The following is a 22356-nucleotide window of genomic DNA, read 5'->3' as shown; positions in this document are numbered from 1 at the left end:
TCCCATAAGCTTGCAAACATGCTATCATACCTTTCAACTTAAGAAAATGTTGCCCATGACTCCATAGCCATATTAACTTCCATCACATTACTTAACATTCTCAAAAAAGTTATGTATACTTAATGTCACCCTTCTCTCTTCTCTATTATTCTTACTCTGTCCCAGTTAAACTTCCATTACCATAAACCCAACAAACATGATTACAACAAGATTATTCATGACCTATAAATTACTAAATCCAATAGTCTGTTCTTAGTCCTCAACTTACTTTAACTCTTAGCAACGTTTACACATGTGGCTCTTCCTCCTTCTTGAAATACATGTATTTTTTTTTAATTTTTTTTTCAATGTTTATTTATTTTTGGGACAGAGAGAGACATAGCATGAACGGGGGAGGGGCAGAGAGAGAGGGAGACACAGAATCGGAAACAGGCTCCAGGCTCTGAGCCATCAGCCCAGAGCCCGACGTGGGGCTCGAACTCACAGACCGCGAGATCGTGACCTGGCTGAAGTCGGACGCTTAACCGACTGCGCCACCCAGGCGCCCCGAAATACATGTATTTTTAACTTGAGTGACCCGAAAATTGATCTAATTTGCTCTTTGCTTTTCTAATGATTTCTAAGCCTTCACTGGTAGATGCCACATCCCCTTAAATTTAATGTTGGAATGCTCCAAGACTTGTCTTTACATTGTTTTTCTCTTCTTACTAGACTTTCTTTCTTGCTTTGCTCATCCATTCTTGTGGTTGTAAGTATATGCTGATGATTCCCAATATGGACTCTGTAATCCAAAACTTTCCCTGAATTCCACTTGCATATTTAATTGCCTACTTAACCTGCTCTTGGAAGACTAGATGCACCTCAGATTATTTCAAAACCCTCTGAAACCCTTTTATGTCCTCCATTGCAATTAAAATTAAATTCAAATTATTTACCCGGATCTATCAGGCAATGAATAATCAGTTTCATGCCTACCTGTCTAACATCATCTCTCTCATATCTTACTTTTTCATTTTCTTCTAGTGACATAAATATCCTGGCATATAATAAGTTTGTTAATGATAAACATAAAAAAACTCTAGTCTCTGATTGTGGCTTGTGAATTTGATATTAATCTATTAGTTTCACCTTATTAATTACATTGTACAAACTCTATATCATCACTTATTTTTATCTACCTTAAATTTAAAAAATAAAGAGGTATATTAAAGTCACCCATAATTTTTATTTCTGTGTATTAATCCTATGATATTTTGCTTTATATTTTGATGCTTGATTATTCAGGACGAAAGGATCATGATTATTTTAACTTTTTGTGGCATTTATGACAATATAAATGGAGTCTTTTATCACATTTAATTTTGTTGACTTGAATTATATTCAGTCTTGATTACTTAATTCTTTAGTCCTTTTATTATTGGTTATGATTTTATATTTACTTAATATTTTTTTGCCAACTAAAAAAATTTTAATGTTTATTAATTTTTAGAGTGAGAGGGAGAGAGTGTGTGTGACTGGGGAAGGGGCAGAGAGACAGGGAAACACAGAATCCGAAGCAGGCTTCAGGCTCTGAGCTGTCAGCACAGAGCCCACGTAGGGCTTAAATTCACGAACTCTGAGATCATTACCTGAGCTGAAGTCGGACACTTGACTGAATGCCCCAGGCACACCTGTTTTTGCCAATGTTTAATGTTTAATCTTATGTAGCATTATTTTATATGGGTTTCTCAAAGCTACTATGAGATTAAAAATTGTTATTTTAATTTATCTATTATTAAACTTCTATCAGAGTCTAAAATTCATTTACATTTTGATAATTTTATCTTTAGTCTTTTCTCAATGCATTTATTTTATGATCTTTGTGCCTTATTTTCTTTACTTTTCTTCCTTATTTTTTTTCTTTTACTCTGTAGGCCAAATTTGTTAGCCTGCCATACAATGTGGGGGCCTCCCAATCACATGGGGGGACACCAAGTGTGGGGTGACTCTATCAGGTGGAGACTTGTGGCACAGGTGGTAAAAGAATTCACCCAAGGCAGAACAAAGGAGATAGACGTTGAGTGAATACATCACAAGGGAGCAGTGGACAGGATAGCAAAGAAGAGGCTGCCACAAGGCTGGGGTGGGGGTGGTGTTGGAGGATGGGGTGGAGTAGGGGAAGTGGGGGAAAGGTGAGGAGGTATGAGAATGTATGGAATTTTCCTTTTTTTTTTTTTTTTTTTTTGGTACCTGTGTCTGTGTGTAAGTAACCCATTGGTCAGCTAGGGCTCATGGATACTTTGAGGTGGGTGGCCTAATGGACCTATTTGTATTTAGCCATGGGACCAAAGTAGTCCCTTTCACCATACTCAGGTTTCCACTGTTCAAGATGGTTGCCTAAAAGAGGCCTCTATGTATATAATGTTAAATGTTAGACATATTTAATGTTAACATATTAAAAACTTCATCTTTTGAGTTTCCTCTTTGTGGTGAAGGATTTAGAAGAAACTCCAACAACAAAGTTCCTTTTCTTCCACTTTAAGATCAAGCTCTATTCAGCGTGACTACATCTTCAAGTAATTTTTTAAAGAGCTAGTATATTTTATGTGTTCTTGCATGTCTTAAAATATCTGTTGTATTCACATGAAAGACAAGTTTTCTGGATAAAATAATTAGGACAAAATCATATATGTCCTCTGTTATATTCTAGTCATTAGCTTTAAAGAGAGGATCTGTGAGACCAATATAACTTCTTTCCTCAAAATGTTGCTTTTTCTACTCTAAAACCAATGGATTTTATTCTCTCCCTTATAATCCAAATATTTGTCAGACATATCTAATTTGCACTCTCTTTTTAATTGATTTTTGCCTACAGCAAGGTAAGCTTTTCAATCTGGATGGTCAGATCTTTTCAGTTTATGACTACTTTCTTCAATATTGGGTATAATCATTTCCTCTTGTTCAATTTTCTTCTCAAGTACACTGGTATTTTTTAAAATGAATCAAGAAGCTTTTCCCTCCATATTGATCATTGTATTTTCTCTTCGACCTTTTCTACTGCATCTAAGAGGGCCCCTCAAGTTTGATCTTTGCAACATTTTGGATTTCCATGTTGCTGTTACATTTTTACTTTTTAATTCTTTCTTGCATCATCCACTTCTCAATTTAATCTCATGATATTTTTATTTCTGAATTTTCTCTTCTTATGACTTTTTCCTATTTCATAGCTAGAGGGCTTATATACAATGGATAATAACAGTATATTTTCTGAGATTTTCTTCAAGTTTCTTCAACAAAAAGATTTTGAAACTATGTCCTCTTTATTCAGAAATTATTTTCCCTTTTTTTTTCTGGTAGGGCAATATTGTATTTTAGCTATAAATTTTGTTTGTGCATATTTACAGACACACACACACACACACACACACACATACACACACACACACACACACACACGCACGCACACACATTCCTACTCCTCCTCCTTTTCTTTCTCTCCTTCTCTCCTTCCCCTCAACTCATTCTCAAGGGAGTTAGCTCTATTTATAGTCTGTGTTTAAGCACAAGCAGGGTGGGATAGTTAGCCTTCATCCTATTTATCTGTCCATTTGGGTGCTGACCCGATTTCAGTCTAATACTTGTCTTTTGATATTCAGATGGCTCTCTTGTGCTAATCTTGTAAGTCACTTATCCTACCCCACTTCGATATTTTATGCTGAGCATGTGAAAACATAAAATCTCTAGAATGCCTTGCTTCTGTGGCTCAGTATGTTCCGCTCTGGGGGCTGGCTTGGGAGAATTTAACCTCTCATAAAGAAGCCCAGTCCCAATAGCCCTTCTCTACCTATGGCTCTATTGTATTCTGGATGTTATCGAATCTGAAGGGCTATAAAAAAAGCATTGCAAGGGGAAACTTGTGAAAGAAAACAGTACCTAGGCCCAATAAAAATGTGAAAATAGCACAGTAAAATTGCCCCAACTTGTATTTGGTACAGCTTGAGGTAGACAGTCAACTCAGGTATATCCACTGAAATAGGCACTTTTAAAAAATTAAGCGTGGGTTCTTGTAGGAATTTTCTTCATTAACTTGTTTCATAGTTTTGTCTATTCATTCTCCTAAGTCTTACCTGGATTTATGAAACACTTGTGCTATTCCAGGTTCAGCTACACATAGTTTTCACTCTGTTCTACCAAATCCATTAGGGAGTACTCATTATATGGTCAATATATAAGCATGTAGGGATCACATGAAAACCATGTCCACCTGCAATTTCAGAAACCATAACTGAGCATCATATTAATATAGAGAAGAAAAAATACTATGTTAACCACCATTTATTCATTTATTCATTATTACTATGTCATTCATTTCTCAATAGAATGTCAGTTATTCATTCACATTCTCAATGAATGTCAGTCATTCATTTCTCAATAGTTTATTGAGAAACTATTTTATGCCAGACATTTTTTTTTATGTTAAGGATATAATGGTGACTAAAAATACAGTTCTTTACTAAGTGTATAGTACAGTTTGGAGAGTCATTAACCAAGCAATCATATTAACAAATATTAAATTAGACAGTAAAAGAACTACTTTACATAAATGTTCCATAAAATGCCAGGATAGGGGATGTGGTGACGGGTAGGTCAGAAAATATATTCCTAAGGAAATCTCCCTTTGATCTGAAATTTGAAGGAAGAGTGGAGATTACCTAGATGAATAGTATAGAGGAGAAATACAAACAGAGGGAACTGAATGTGCAAAGGCCGTATCAGTGCAAAGCACTGTTCTAACAGCTTTTTTAAAGCTCATTTTCAGTGTGGTAAAGTCATCTTTAGCTTTTCCATTACAGGTATTTAGGGAGAAATTTGGAGTGACTGTGTTATGGGTTGCCAAATGAACACAAATTTTCAAGTCAGTTTTCTAATTTTAATATAATTCTACATAATATAGCAATCCAGTTTTAAAAAATTTTTTAATGTTTACTTATTTTTGAGAGAGAGAGAGAGAGAGAGAGAGACAGAGTGCAAGTAGGGGAGGGGCAAAGAGAGAGGGAGACACAGGCTCCAGGCTCTGAGCTATCAGCACAGACCCCCCACGCAGGGCTTGAATTCATGAACTGTGAGATCATGACCTGAGCTGAAGTTAGATGCTTAACTGACTGAGTCACGCTGGTGCCCTGATAATATAGCAATTCTTAAACACAGTTGAATGTTGGTATCAAATAAACACTGCATATGCATCTGTAATCCTGAGTAGTATTTTGCCTTTCAGAGCAAGCACATATAGGTTTAATAGTTTTCACATCATAAAGCAATTGTAGTTCTCCTGTTAATTTTCTTTGGATGGTAGAAAACAAACTGATTTTAGGGAAAAGTTACTTGCAAAAGTAACCTAGTTTTAAGAAAATCTTTTCCCCAGGCTTTTAGCCTAAAACTAATATAGACAAACCCAAGTAAAAGATATGTTTAATTCAACCAAACCTAGATAAATTTACATTCCAATTCTACAGAGCCAATCAAGTTGATGGTATACAAACAGATCCCCAGAGAAACTGGGTCACACCTCTCATATTTTAGTTTCACAAGTAATGTAGAATTTCAGTGATTAAAGTTCACATCCCACACTCAGATTAGCTTTTGCAAACATTGATGTATTTAGGCAAGCCAGGATTCATAATACCCAAACAAACTTAAATGAATTTTCATTGAATTAAATTTTTATGTTTTGAAGAGGGTATTAGTGAAAGCAAGGTTCCAACATAGACAATAAGATTTAATGATGCAGAGCCCAAAATATAATTACTCTCAGCTACAGTGTAATAATGGCTGTTCATCTACACAAATATCTTTTAAAAAGGGATCAAAGTTGCACAAAATAGAATCTCATATATTTATCACATGTCCCTGCTCTTGGACACAGCTTCCCTTATTTTATAAGGCTTTAGGCATGTGTGTGTGTATGTGTCTGTGTGTGTGTGTGTGTGTGTGTGTGTGTGTGTGTGTGCGCACGTGGTGTGGGGTGTGTGTGTGTGTGTGTGTGTGTGTGTGTGTGGAGTGTAGGGGGGTGAGGAGTCAGCTACCATGACAGTGGCTGTGATAACAAACTTTGGGGGCAGGGTTGCTTCCAAGCCCAACTCTGACCCTCAACATGTTGTGTCTTGATGACCAAGTCTAATCAGAGCTGTGGTGTAGAGGCAGAAAATCAAGTTCAGGAGTCTAGAAATCTGATTTAAGTTCCACCTCATGATGTATTCCCAGTGATATGAGATATGAAAAATTACTTTCCCTCTGAATCTCAGTAGCTCCTTTATAAGTTTGGGATAAAATTGGTGTCTGCTCAATCTTTTTCATAGGAATTTGATGAGCATCATATTGATGAGGGAGCATGGGGCAAGCTGAGGTCAAAGAACAGGCTAATAGCACACCTTCCTTCCCCGCTCCCCCCGCCCCCACCAGTTGGAATGTATGTGATATTCCTTGGACACTCCTGGTTGCCCAAGAACAGGGGAATGGAAAGAAAGCAAATGGTTGACTGATAGAGATTACAGTTATGCAGGACAGGAGTCTCCTTCAGTTTGTGCATAACTTAGTAAACTGCCAGAAAAAGGCCATCTTATCCATAGCCTAATCTCCAGAAACTTATGACTCTGTTTCCTGGAGCACTAATATCACCCTCATCAAAATGTAAGGGGGTTTTAAGTGCTTGCCATGGTGATGTGGGGAAAAAAGGCAAATGAAAATTAAATTCCCTTACTACCTACAGGCCTTTGACAAGTCCTTGAAACAGGCAGAGTGACCTCCCTCTAGGAGCTCAACTGCACTGATGATGACACTTTGCTAGGGAAAAAGGGAGAAAAAGGGAATCTTGGCTTGATATTATACTGAACACCCTCCCCACCCCAGGATCCTATAAGTCTATTTTAAAACATAAAAATTCCTTTGGAAAGTTCCTTTATCTCAACTACACCACGATATATGCTGGCAATCATACTCCAAACTAATGGCCCCCTGATATACATCTGAAGGGTCTCATGACTGAGGTCTTACTGAATGGTAATAAATGGTATTTCCATAGCAATAGCTAGTCCCTCAAGGTCCTGGAATCCTTGCTTCCAAAATTCCTTAGAGACTTACACTGTCTCTAACACCCTCCCAACCTGAGGGTATAGAATGAGTTACTTGTCACAACCCCAGTGCAGCTCTTCCTGCCCATGGGTCCTGTCCTGATGCTTTAATACAATCACCTTTTTGCACCAAAAACATCTTCAAGAATTCTTTCTTGGTCATTGGCTCCAAACCCCACCACCATCATGCCACAACTTCATCAATATGAGATCATAGGTGTGAAAGTCCTTGGTTGATGGCCCTATGTTACCCAATTATTTGTTTAATCATTAAATATGTATAGTTGCCTCTACTGTACCTTTGATTCTTTGATGCTCTAGAAGGTTTATGAATATTGTGAGGAAATGAAGATACATGGTAAACCAGAACTGAGAAATGTTTTCTGGGTATACATCTATAAATTAAATATTCCTTCTATATTCTAGAACTTTTTACCACATTTTATGTGGTAATATCTTAACTTCAAAACAATGTTGAAAACCTCCTCAGAATGTCCTAATCTTTTTTTTAATTTTCTACTCAAGACTACATATATATGAAGCACTAATGTCATGACTAATGTCATATGAAGCACTAATGTTGATAGAATAATTTAAATATACATTATATATTTGGTATTTATAATTAATTTTTTTCTGAATCTAACAGACTATATATCAGGAGTATATTTCTCTACACTTGGAAAACTGTATACTTGTAAGGAATTTATTCATTTATTTACTCAACATATTGTCTATTGACCACAGACATTTTGATTAGGAATAGAGTTCACTCTGGCCTAAGCCATCCATTATCTCTTGGCTTGACTGCCACAATGACCTCTTAGTCTTCTGGTCTCCTTTGCCTCTTTCAGTCCATCATCAACATGGTAATCAGAGTGAAATTTTAAATACAAATGTCAGATCATATCATTCTTCTTTTCAAAACCTTGCAATGTCTACTCTTCCATCACCTTACTGACTTGTTCCAGTCATGCCAGCCTTCCCACTGTTCCTGGAAGATGCCAGTTACGATCTTGCTGTAGGGCTTTTGTATTGCCTATTCTCCTTCTCCCAGATAACTATTTTGTTGACCCTCTTCCCACCTCAAAGCTTTGTTTAAATGGGGCTGATCCCAACCATCTTAGTATCGGGACACACTCCCTCCCAACATCCCATCATTCCCATCAACTTTATTTACTCTCTTTTTTTCCCCCCATAACATTTATTATCTTCTAACATACCATTATTAAATCAGGGCTAGTTTTGTATTGTCTCTCTCCCCCTACTAGGATGAGAACTTCAGGATGGAAGGGATCTTTGCTTTGTTTACTGATATATCCCAAATGCCTAGACTGTGCCTGGCATAGAAAAGACATTCATTAGGTTCCCTGACCTTAAAATATGTTCTGCTTAAGAAAGGAATGCAGTCAGGGTCAGTTAAAAGTAAACACTCTCCATTTCTGCCCATGTCTATTTTGTGCTCTTTCAGGAACAATATTTTAGCTAGATATAACATTCTATTTTGACAAGTATTTTTTATCTATGCTTTGATATTATCAATGCTTCAATATGCTGTTTTCTCTGTCACTGAATTTTGCTGTTGAGATGTATGCTTTCAGATTAATTGTTGTTCCAGTGTGAGTCACATTTTCCCTCAAGTTACTTTTCAGATCTCTTTATATCTGACATTTTGCAGTTTCCCTAAAATGCATCTAAGTGTGCATTTATTTCCATGTGTGTTCTTTGGAGTTGGCTTTAATTCCGGAATCTGATGCTGTTATCTTTTCAAATATTCTTCCCTATACTACCTGTTTTCTACTTTTAGAATTTCTACTACACATATGATGGACTTTCACATGCTATCCTCCATGTCTCTGACATTCTATTTTCACTTTTTCCATCTCTTTAAGTCTCTGTATCTCTATGCACCTGCACAATCCATTCCCTTGTCCCTAATGGCTTTACTTCCCTTGTTCACCAAGTGAACTCATATTTAAAGAAGTAGCTAAGGAGCACCTGGGTGGCTCAGTCGGTTGAGCAGCCAACTCTTAATTTTGGCTCAGATCATGATCTCACTGTTTGTGAGTTCAAGCCCCACATTGGTTTTGTGCTAATAGCACAGAGCCTCCTTGGGATTCTCTGTCTCCCTTTCTCTCTGCTCCTCCTCTCACCCCTCACAAAAAAGGTAACTAAAATGTCTTTGTTAGGACATTCTCTAATCAATGCAAGCTTGACCTTAATGTCTTTAATACAAATGATTTATCTGTGTGCTCCTGCATTCTTTTTAAGTTGGGTTTTGTTTGTAAGAAGATTCTCAGATTTATACTCCCATTCATGAATTTCTACTTCAATTGTATTTATTATGCTGTTCAACTCATTTATTACAGTTTTATTTTATTTTAGTGACTTTCTTACTTATAGGAGAATATTTGGTTATGTTTCAAATATTACTATTTTTATCATGGTATCTTATTATTGTTTCAGCTGGTATTTTTTTTAAATTTTTTTTCAAAGTTTTATTTATTTTTGGGACAGAGAGAGACAGAGCATGAACGGGGGAGGGGCAGAGAGAGAGGGAGACACAGAATCGGAAACAGGCTCCAGGCTCTGAGCCATCAGCCCAGAGCCTGACGCAGGGCTCGAACTCACGGACCGCGAGATCATGACCTGGCTGAAGTCGGACGCTTAACCGACTGTGCCACCCAGGCGCCCCTCAGCTGGTATTTTTAATAACTTAAAACACACTTACTTCAAATCTCTTAGAGGGGTCTAATTCTGCTTTGCTATAGCTGCCCGTCACTGATTCTTGATTATTAAATTTTATGTTCCTTAATTTTGGATTGCTCCTTAAATTTGCATCGTGGATTTATCTTCAATCTATGGGAAGCCCATTCTGCCTGGATGAGGGCATGTCTTCCCCAAGCATTCAATGTTTGCTTCTGTCGAACTTTGGAATGTTTTACCTGTGAAAATTTCTCTGGGGCCAATTTTGTATTAATTTCTCAGCGTGGGAATTGCTGAACAATGCATATATTGCATATTTAACCCAAAACCTACAACATATTAGGTCTATAGCTTTAAATAATTAGGGATGACTAATTATATTTACCTGTGATCTAGGAAAGAGACAAGTGTTTTTATGTTTCTGTGCCAGCAAACACAATATGTAGTCCAACTTTTTGCCAAGTTTGTAGCCACTCAAAGATCATGGCTAACTAAAGATCTCATTCTCACGACTTCCCAAGGCCACAGCCTTCTTTTGTTTCTCTAGGCACTGAAATCTAGGCCTCAATGTTGTAGATTAAGAACCTCAACTCCAACACATTTTCCTTCAGCACAAGTACAACATCAGCTTGATAATACTGCTCTCTTTCCTAGGCCTATTCCCATTTTGGACTGTGTATATACTGCTTCCCTTCCTGTGGGCTCATCTATTTATTTAAAATGTTGTATTTTTGAACATTTTATTTCTTCTGTAGTTGTATAGCCTTTCTGCTCAAGTTCATGAGCTTTCACACTGTCTGAAATTGAAATGTGTGCTGCAGCAGAGAATAAAGTTTTCATGCAACCATTATACAGGGAAATTTTTACCAAAAAATTCACTGTTCTAGGAGTTCCATTGGCTGAAGTGGTGAAACAGCCAAATAAACAACTGCAATCAAATGTGGAAAGTGCTAGGAGGTACTCTGACAGCACAGAGGAGCACTGTTAAATATAGGGAGGGCAAATGTCTATCAGGGAAGGCTTCATAGAGGAGTTAATTCTTCAGCCAGGATAAGAAAAAGAATACATACTTCAGACCAAGATTAATGAAAATATCAAAAGAAATAGAACTAATTATTTGTGGCTGAAACAGTGAATTTGGAAGAGTAATTGAAGATAAAGCTGAAGAGGATAGTTAAAGCTAAGATCATGAAGAGATTTCTGCTCTGCTGATGAGTTTAAATTAGAATATTTCAATCAGGTTAATGACACCAGCAGATGTGCATGGTATGAAGTGTATTATAGCAACAATCAGTGTGAAAGGTGGATTGAGAAGGAAGTGATGAGGGAGCCATTGCAGTAAAATATGCCATAAAATGACGGGGGGTTCAACTAAAGCACTAGGAATGTGAGGGAGGAGAATGGACATACTTAAGTGGTAATTGAGGGAGACATAAGCAAGTGCAGAACTTGCAGCTAGATAAAGAAAGAAAATTATAGGTTTTTGGCTTGAGCACCTCAGTGTTTATGCTAATCACTAAGAAAGAAACTGCAGTAGGTATAGTTTTGGTACAAAGATAATATAACCATCTTCAGAAAAGTTAAATGTGAAATGCATCTGAGACATCTAGATAAAGATACCCTCCCCCTAGAGCACAAACACAGGCAAATATTCAGGCATACTTCTTTCACTGGACATACAAGCTTGGAATTCTGCCACTTGAATGCCAAGATAGGTAAAAATACCTGGTACCCTCAGAAAATAAGGTCTTTAGCCAGGGTTACTTCCCTGGTTCTCAGTTCAAAAGATATTTGGAAAATGTCCAATCAAAAGTTAAGAGATAGAATCACCTCCCACAGACCAGATTTCACTAGATCTGAGTGTAGTACATGAGTCTGCATTTTTTTAAACAACTATCTTCGCTGTTTATCATGCAGTTATTACACTGATGCTCATTGAAAAACACTGGTGAGGACCCTTCTATTCTCAGAATGAGAACTACAAATTCAATTTCTTGGCATATTCATGAATTTAAATGCCAATCAATGTTGTAATAGCAGCAGAAAGTCTACGCTTTCACTGTTAATGTGATTTTTTGACAGGAATTTTACATAGAAATTGTATTACAAGATTTGTCTAAACAGTGAATAAGTAGCCAGAGCCAATGTGAGTGTCAGACATCAAGCATTATGCAACCTAAAAAACTGATCCAAATAAATACCTTGGTGTCATATTACCTTGGTGTCATATACCTGTCATATTACCAATAAAGCATCAACTTCTGGTCATTTTCTTGGTTACAGCCTGGGTACTGGACAGTGGAACCTGTCAAATATGCAGTGGTGAGAGGAAAGAGAATTTTCTCAGAAAGAAATGATAGGTATAAAAAGCTATGCCTGTCTTTTCAACAAATGATGTCAGAACAATGAGATATCCATGTGCAAAAAAAAAAAAAAAAAAAAAAAAAAAAGAATCCAGAGACAGATCTTACACCTTTCACAGAAATTAACTCAAGAGAGATCATAGGCCTAAATGTAAAATGCAAAGCTACAAAACTTCTAAAGATAACACAGGAGAAATCTAGCTGACCTTGAGTTTGGTAACTGTTTAAATATAATACCAAAAGGATAATCCAAGAAAGAAAAAATGGATACATTGGACTCCACTAAAATTCAAAATTACTTTTCTGTGAAAGACCCTGTTAGAGAACAAGAAGACAATCTTTAGAGAAAATATTCACATAATATCTGATAAGTGACTATATCATATAAAGAACCCTTAAAACTCAACAATAAGAAAACAACTTACTTAAAAATGGCCAAAAGATATGAACAGACATCTTGCCAAAGAAGATATAAAGATGTCAAATAAGATACAAGAAAAATGTTCAACATCATATACAATTATAGAAATGCAAGTTAAAACAATGAAATACCAGCGCACACCTCTTGCAATGGCTAAAATCCACAACACTGACAACATCAAATGCTATCAAGGATATGGAACGATAGGAACTTTCATTCATTGTTGGTGGGAATGCAAAACGTATAGCCACTTTGGAAGATAGCTTGACCATTTCTTATAAAGTTAAACATACTATTATCACATGTTCAGCAATTACATTCCTTGGCACCTATCCGAAAGAGTTGAAAAGTTACATCTAAACAAAATCCTGCATGTGAATGTTTATAGCAGCTTTATTCATAATTGTTAAACTTGGAAACAACGAAGATGTCCTTCAATGTGTAAATGGATAAACAAACTGTGATATATCCATACGATGGAATTTTCTTCAGTACTAAAAAGAAATGTTCCTTTTTAGTGCTGACATAGAAGACATGGAAGAACCTTAAATGCATATTGCGAAGTGTGAGGAGCCTATCTGAAAGGGCTACATACTATATTATACTAATTCTTCAAATAATATATTCTGGAAAAGGTAGAATCATGGAGAAGATAAAAAGATCAGTGGTTGGTTGGAGGAATTAAGGATGAATAGGGGGAGCATATAGGATATTTAGGGCAGTAAAATTACTCTGTATGATACTATAATGGCAGATACAGGTCATTATACATTTGTCAACACCCATAAAATGTACAAGAATGAACCCTAATAGGGGTGCCTGGGTGGCTCAGTTGTTGAACATCCAACTTCAGCTCAGGTCATGATCTCGAAGTTCATGGGTTTGGGTCCCATGTTGGGTTCTGTGCTGCCAGTTCAGAGCCTGGAGCCTGCTTTGGATTCTGTGTCTCCTTCTCCCTCTGTCCCTTCCCCTCTCATTCTCTCTCTTTCTCTCTCTCTCTCTCTCTCTCTCTCTCTCTCTCTCATAAATAAACATTAAAGAAAAATTTTTAAAAAGGAATAAACTGTAATATAAACTATTGACTTAAGTTAAAAATAATGTATTAACACTGGCCCGTCAACTATAACAAATACACCATACTAATGCAAAATGACAATAATAGAAGAAACTGGGGAGGGGGGAACCCTCTATATTTTGTGCTCAGTTTTTCTGCAAAACCTCAGAATGCCCCCACCTAATTAAATCTATTAATTAAAAAACAAAAAAGAAAAAGAAAAATGATTTGTGCCTGGGATGCTATACTCACTTCATACATTAAAGCATTATTCTGTCAACATCTTATTATTTTGGTTAATAAGTAGTTGGGACTATGGTTTGCAAATCTCTATAAAGTTTGGAGTTGAAGGGATGGGTAAAATGCTAACAATTATTAGGCAGAGACTAGAAAATCTCTCCATTTTAGCAGAGACTTCTTTAGAATATGAAAAACAAATGTGCTTGTGGCAGACCCCTTCCCTAAGGAATGTGGTGGAGGCCTCCTCAGAACAAAGGAAGGCAATGTGGCCCAATCAACTCCTATACACATATGCAGAGCTTTGACTCGACTCTGTAACTTGGACTGTGTACCATATGTCACCATATGGTGACACTGTGTGTCACCATATAGGGGAGACAAAGAAGTAGAAATTGCATAAAAGGCTATACTCCACTGTGCTTGGGGCTCAGTTTTAGGGGTATGAACCCACTGAGTCAGTGCTGGCACTATGAATAAAGTTGCTTCCTGGACAGAAAAGCCTCTGTCCCAGTGTCCCGTCTCTCTATATGAGAATCCGGCTACATGCTGACCTGTACATAAGAAAGTCACTGTTCCCCACCTCGGTTCTGAAAAAAATTGAGACTTAAGACAAGGAAAAAGTAGAAAATTCTCAAAATATGATCTTTCTTACTAATAAAATCAAGAGTTCAAGCATATAGCTTAGGTGAAAAGCCAATGGGCTTCCTAACCCCAGATGAGGCCAATTTAGCCACTGAGACAGCAGTACTGAGCCTAGCAGGTCACCATCCATTAAGGGAGGAGCCTGCCCCTAGAGGGACAGTACAGATCAATGTATCCTGTGGACTGCCCATTCCTAATTGCAACAGAGCCTGAACAGAACAACCTGAATTTAATATTCCTGAATTAACCAACCTTATAATGATTTCAATGCCTCTGTAAAAGGGCAGAGAGGAGCTAGGACTGTTAAATTAATCCTTCACATGAAGGAATCATCAAGAATAGGGAAGAAGCATTCACTCCCTCTCAACAATTATATTGTGAGATAGGTAGTATTATGTCCAAATATAAATTTTGAAAATATATGTCTTGATGCCTTTTACAAACTTGTGGATCCATGAAGATTGTAGTGTCCTTTAAAAATGTTAAAGATCATCCACAGGAATAGGAAAATGATTTCTCCATTTGTTGCAATCATAATACATTGACCGAGGGCCAACCAGAAGCACTGTATTGGGGAAAAATGTGAGGTGAATCTGGGCTCAACAATAAAGCTGTAGTGGCTCATATGGCAATTCTGTATCTACTGTGTTGGTCTGAGGCTGCTGACTAAAGGTTGTAGGGTTAGAATTCAAATGCGTAATTTACCAGGTAAGAAGTCTATCTTAGGTACTAAAATGTATATTTATTTTAGATTTGTAAAACCAAAAAATGTTCATGGGGGGATCACATTATAATTTTTATTCAAATGACAACATCTTAGAGCTGTTAATTTATACAGAATTCCAATTTAACCTGGGAAAGAATGTAGCTGAAGGCACAAAATCAAAAATGCCTAGATATATTAGAGGAGGTACAACTATGTTTTTCTAGCATGGAGAGGATGAAATGGGGAGTGGCAGTAGGTGAGACTAGAATAGACTAGAACAAATGCTTGGAAACATGTGCTAGAAGACTTCAAATACCAGGCAGAGAGCTTTGTATTAATTCAGTGTGTAATAGAGAGCCACAGAAGGATTTTGCACTAAAGAGAGCCATGATCCATGCTCAATTAGTAAAGAAGACTCCCTTTCAGCAGTGTGAAGGATGAGTGGGAATGGATGGAGAAAGGAAAGAGTGACAGAAAAGATGTTTAATCAGAGGTCATCAGTGAACTCAAAGGTCACCAGAAGCCCTTCACAACATGCAGTCCAATCTGTGATGAGGCCATTAGAACATCTGGAGGAAGATGCTCTGACTGTTGGAATATCCCTCCCCATTAGTTTCTGTCCATTTGTCTTAATTCCACTTTTTTGACTTGTACAGAATAATGAAAACTTTGATCCTTAAGACAGGACTTCAATTTAAATAAATATTTTTTTTTGTCACCAGACTAATACTACCAGTGGTTTTGAATGTTCTTTATACATATTTAGTTTGCTGACCCATAACCAGAACTGAAACCAGGGTGCCTATGTTTCCTGAAGACCAATGCTTAGAAATGAAACCCTGTTATGTTTCATCTAGGCCAGAGAAGAGCAAACTCTGGTTAAACATTCTAAATTAGATAATTCTATTACTCCAATTCAACAATGTCTACTGACATTTTTGAGCATTAACTACCTGCCAAGTCTCATACCAAGCATTCTACATGCAAAATCTTATTCAGTGCTCACACACCTCTAAGAATTAAGCACTATCATTGTCATCTTGAAGAGAAAATTAAGGTCAAGAGAGATTAAGGTAACATGTCTTGAAAGTAGAACTGGGACCAGAACAACTTTTACTTACTCCAAAGCCCATGCTACAGTGGATGATGTCCTGTGCTCCTTCTCTTTAGATTACTTCAGTGTTTCTTTCTTTCTTCTTCTTTTTATGCACCCCCCCCCCCCCCAGAGAGAAGGCAGGGATGTCACACAGCTAATCACAGTATGCTAAAACTAGTGGTTATAAAACTTGACTGGACGTGTGAATCACCTCAAAAGCTTTTAAAAACTTCTGTTTGGTCCTTACCCTGTGGCCAATTAACATGAATTTCTGAGGGTAGATCCTGTGCACTGGGATATTTAAAATCACTGAGGTGATTGCAATGTGTAGTCAGAGTCAAGATCTATGGCCTTTGGTCCTTTTTATATATGCTGTTGTTAAATCCATCTCCCTTACACTATACCTAAGTAGTTGATTTGAGGATACAAATACAGGACCTGATGTGTCACTATTAAAGTTTATCTTATTGGATTTGGTCCAGTATTCCAGCTTGTCAAGACCTTTATGAAACCTAATTCTGCCACCCAGCATATTTTTTAAACCTCCCAGTTTCATGTCATCTAAAAATGTCATAAGGATTCATTTGATATTTCATCTGACTCTTAAAGTCAGTGAATAGGAAACAGCCTTCAAGCACATTGGCTTGATATCCTTAGACACAGGCATCCAAATACAAATTTATATAATTATGCTTGCCTCTGATTCATTTTCCCATTCTGTTCATTGGAATACCATTAACGACCTTTAAAAAGACTTAGCAACATGCACATATACTATGTGTAGCACTTTCTCTGCCCTACTAATAAATAGCCTTTTGGCAAAAAGAAAACTGGCCCCTGCCATGGCTTATTCTTAGTTATGGCTTATTAGTTATTCTTAGTTATGGTTTATTTTTATTCCCCCCAAATCCTCCTGCATACTAATCCTCATCTCAGAGTCTTCCTCCCAGGGAATTTGACCTATAGCACACAAGTTTTGGTCTGAAGTCACATAGTAAGATCATGGTAATGTGTGAGGCCACTGAGGAGATGAGGGAAAAACAGCAACATGATGTCAGTGGACACACAGCATGGAATAACCATGTGTAGGGACTTAACAAAATAAGTTTTGCATCAATAGGAGACTAGAGACCTGGGAAACAAGGAATATTAAGAGTGGAGTGGCATAGGGGCGCCTGGGTGGCTCAGTTGGTTGAGCGTCCGACTTTGGCTCAGGTCATGATCTCACAGTTCGTGGGTTCGAGCCCTGCATCAGGCTCTCTGCTGACCGCTTGCTCAGAGCCTGGAGCCTGCTTCAGATTCTGTGTCTCCTTCTGTCTCTGCCCCTCCCCCGCTCACACTTTGTCTCACTCTGTTTCTTAAAAATAAATAAATGTAAAAAAAAAAATAAAAAAAAAAGTGGAGGGGCATAGTGGCCAAAAGAGAAAACAATTTCAAGAAGGCAGGTGTTACCCATATCCAATTATGTATGAAGGTTGTGGAGGATGATGATTATGCAAAGGTGTCCCTATGTTCATGCCTACACTCGGGTCTTTAGGACGACCTCTTGGGATCAAACTGTGTGGAAGGAAAGAGAAGGCAATGGAACTGGGCAGAGGAAGAAGTTGCTGCAGCTGTGAGGCACTCTCAGGAGAAACCTTAGCTGACCCTGTAAAGGAATTCTGAAGGTGAATGATGAGGATGGAGTGAGAGAGACGGCCCGTTATGCTCCAGTGTTGAGCAGTCATTAAATGCAGGTGAGTGGGGAAAGGGTTGACATTAAGCAGGAAGAGATAAGGGACCTTCAGGGAGGCAGACTGCAACTGCAAGTTGGAGACTGAGGAAGTGGCAGTGGCAGTGGAGTTTCGGAAGAAGAGGATAAGATAAACGTGTTCTGGACCTGCCCAAGCTAGGTGCCATGCATGAAGTCTCACAAACTTTCTGATCAAGTCCCAATAAAAAGTCAGGGACAAAAATCCTTGGTGGCTACCCAGTGAGGACCCCTCTCACTCTTCAGAGCTTTGTACTTTCTCTCAATAAACTCTATTGCTTTGCTCACTCTCTGTTGTTCATGAGATTCACTCTTCAACTCTGTAAGACAAGGACCAGTGTCTCTTCCACCCTTCTGTAACACAGATGCCCTTAGAAGTGAGCAGTTGTCTGACTACCCACAGTTGTCCATAGAGCAGCTTTGGTGGACTTTGAAACACAAAATTTAGATCATTTCATTTGCCTCTCAAAGCACTCCAAAGGCTTCCAAATGCACTGCTCAGACTGATCCTGGCATCTCTGACTTTCCCCGCCCCTCCAGCTCTCCTGCTAATCCTCTGTTCTAGCTTTCAGGCTACTTCTTTAGCATGCCAGGTGAATTCCCACCTCAAGGCTTTTCCACCTGCTGTTCCTTCCTTTTCTTTTTGTTTTTTAAATGTTTATTTATTTTGAGAGAGTGAGAGAAAGAGTATGAGTGGAGGAGGAGCAGAGAGAGAGAGAGAATCCCAAGCAGGCTCTGCACTATCAGCACAGAACCCAATGTGGGCCCAAACCCACAAACCGTGAGATCATGACGTAAGCCGAAATCCAGAGTCAGACACTTAACCAACTGAGCCACCCAGGTGCCTAGACATCCTGTTCCTTCTACCTCCTTAATCTTTACACTACCTTCACTTCATACATGTCACCCCCTCAATAAGTCCATTCCTTACCAGACAAAAACAGACCTACCCCTTCCACTCTCTTTTTCTTGCCATTGTTTTCCCCATAGCAGTTATTATTTCCTGACGTTGAGTCATATAGTTATATAACATAAACATCTAAAATAATGATTTTGTATTATACATTAAAAAGGTGAATCTTTGCCTTGAGCTAAATTTGATCCTCAATTCAACATGGAATATATCACATACTGTGGCCTGGAAATTTTATTTCTAAAAGACTGATATTATAAGTCTTACATTAAATAATAAGCATTGGAGGAGAGATCCGTACTAAAAATCTTATATAATGAGCTAAACCAGGAAAAAGGAATTATTTTGTCCTATCAAAGAAAATATATTATTTTTTCATCAATATCAATCAAAGTAAATTATTTTTTCATCAAATATAAAGAGTATCCACTTAGAAGTGTTGATTCCTGTCTACTAAACTGAACTATAAATACTACCCTATCATTTTAATCTGGAGGAACCAAGTTGCTCCAATTTTAATGTATTATGTTTTATTATCACTAGCAAAAATTCCATTTTGTGCTCAAATTTACCTTTTTTTCTTTCAAAAAATGCATTTATTTATGACTTATTTCCCCTACTGGAATGTGAGCTCCATCATAGGAGGGACTTGTCTTTTGCACCCCTAGTCTTCTTCACTCAGTACCAGAAAGAGTCTGGTACAGAGAAGGCATTAAAAACTTTTCAACTCATATTGAATTTGTTTTCTAGGAACTTTGAGAAACAGTTTTTAGGAGAATGGTAGAAATAAAAGCAAAAATGCAGAAGGATAATGTTTGAGAAAGTAATAAGCATATGGAGCCAGTCAAGGTTCTATCACTTAAGGGAAGGAAAGACATAGACAGAAAAGTAAGAAAAGTTTCTCTATAAGGGAAGAGAAGAAGGAATTTTGGGGAATATCTACACTGAGAGGAGAAGCTATTAAATGAATGGAAGGTAATTAAGAGTCAAATAAGGAAGAAATAGTGTTCAAAACTCTTGGTTAGAGAAACTCTCATTGAGCTAGATTAGACAAAAAATAAATTTTGAGTCAATCAAGTTGAAGGAAGGGGTGTGGTGCTGGCCTTCAAAAACTAAAATTAGTAACATGTTTATTGTCAATATCTTTCCTCTTTTTTTTTCCAACTCATTGCTTCTTCTTTCTCACAGGTTCGTTATTATCTATCTACCGGCTTTTTGCACATGTGCAAAGTACTAGTGGCCTCTAAACTGATACTCTTAGAACTTTTTTTTAATATTTATTTATTTATATATTTTTTTGAGAGAGAGACAGAGAGAGAGAGAGGGAGGGGCAGATAGAGAGGGAGGCACAGAATCCAAAGCAGGCTCCCGGCTCTGAGCTGTCAGCACAGGTGCTCACTCATAGGCCAATCACTGTGATAAAGGAGGCAAGGACTTACAAAGAGTGTGATTCCCATTTGAAACAAAGGTCAACAAAAGACAAATGTAGCTCCTTTAAGGAAGAAAGGCAGACAAAACAACTAATGTTTTGTTACACGTTATGATTAGTATAATTAAGTTAAAATATGTATTTTGGGGCACCTGGGTGGCTCAGTCGGTTGAGGGTCTGACTTCAGCTCAGGTCATGATCTAATGGTTTGTGAGTTCAAGCCCCACATCCAGCTCTGTGCTGTCAGCTCAAAGCATGGAGCCTGCTTCAGATTCTGTGTCTCCCTCTCTCTCTCTCTGCCCCTTCCCAGCTCTCTCTCTCTCAAAAATAAATAAAAACAAAACAAAACAAAAAAAATACATTTTGATAACTCAAGAAATAAATCCAGGAAGAACCAAAAAGAGATTCCTTCTATGTATATCTTCCAGGATTCTTTATAAATAGTCTTATACATATTTATATTTCAAAGAGTGTCTTATATAATATATAGTGCCTTACACAGTAAGTTATTTTTCCTTAATGATTTTTCTAAAAACACCAAATACCAAATTTTTTCTTAAAGCCTCTTAAGATCAACCATAAACTTCTAGTTATGGGTGAGATAAATAAATTTTTAAAGTTAAAGAGATCACAATTTTCATATAAAATACAAAGAAAGCCGTTTGTCTAAAAATATTTGTATTTTCAAGTCACACTATCAATCACAATTTTAAATATATGGAAAAGAAATGCATTGACCTTAGGAAGTGAGTGTAACTAAACTCTTGAAAGAATGCAACCTGGCAGCAGAATGTTGTGAAATTTCTTCTAACAGACTTTCAATTTCTAGTGTAAACTGTTTAGCCACAATTCCAGCAAACAAAATGTTCAAAAAAAAATACCTAGACTGAAATACTGATTTATCTGAGCAAAAACTGTTTCAGAACCACACTCACATACCAAACAGCAAGCTATGTATGTTTTCTTTGATTTTGTTCAATATCCAAAGTTTGGATCCCTAGTCATGCAAATTACCAATTTTTTTTTTCTTTTTCCCACTCCATCTTTAATTGTTATCGTCAACATTATCATCAATTTCAAACTTCAAAAAGAATGGAAAGTTTTATTTTTCCTCAGGCTCTTGCTCATGTTCCCTATTAAATCTTTATGTTTCTCACAACACTGGACAGATCATATAATCAAAAAATCAACAAGGGAACAATGGCTTGGAATGACACACTGGACCAGATGGACTTAACAAATATATTCAGAACATTTCATCCTAAAGCAGGGGAATTATACATTCTTCTCCAGTGCACATGGAACATTCTCCAGAATAGACCATATACTGGGACACAAATCAGCCCTCAACAAGTACAAAAAGATCAAGATCATACCGTGCATGTTTTCAGACCACAATGCTATGAAACTCGAAATCAACCACAAGAAAAAAATTGGAAAGGAAACAAATACTTGGAGACTGAATAACATCCTACTAAAGAATGAATGGGTTAACCAGGAAGTTAAAGAGGAAATTAAAAAGTATATGGAAGTCAATGAAAATGATAAGACCACAACCCAAAACCTCTGGGATGCAGCAAAGGCGGTCATAAGAGGAAAGTATATAGCAATCCAGTTCTTCCTAAAGAAGGAAGAAAGATCTCAGATACACAACCTAACCTTATGCCTTAAAGACCTGGAAAAATAACAGCAAATAAAACCCAAAACCAGCAGAAGACACGAAATAATAAAGATGAGAGCAGAAATTAATGCTATCAAAACCAAAAAAACAGGGGCGCCTGGGTGGCGCAGTCGGTTAAGCGTCCGACTTCAGCCAGGTCACGATCTCGCGGTCCGTGAGTTCGAGCGCCGCGTCGGGCTCTGGACTGATGGCTCAGAGCCTGGAGCCTGTTTCCGATTCTGTGTATCCCTCTCTCTCTGCCCCTCCCCC

Source organism: Leopardus geoffroyi, chromosome B3 (genome assembly GCF_018350155.1).
Source record: "Leopardus geoffroyi isolate Oge1 chromosome B3, O.geoffroyi_Oge1_pat1.0, whole genome shotgun sequence".
NCBI classification, from domain to species: domain Eukaryota; kingdom Metazoa; phylum Chordata; class Mammalia; order Carnivora; family Felidae; genus Leopardus; species Leopardus geoffroyi.
Note: the sequence above shows the minus strand (reverse complement) of the source record.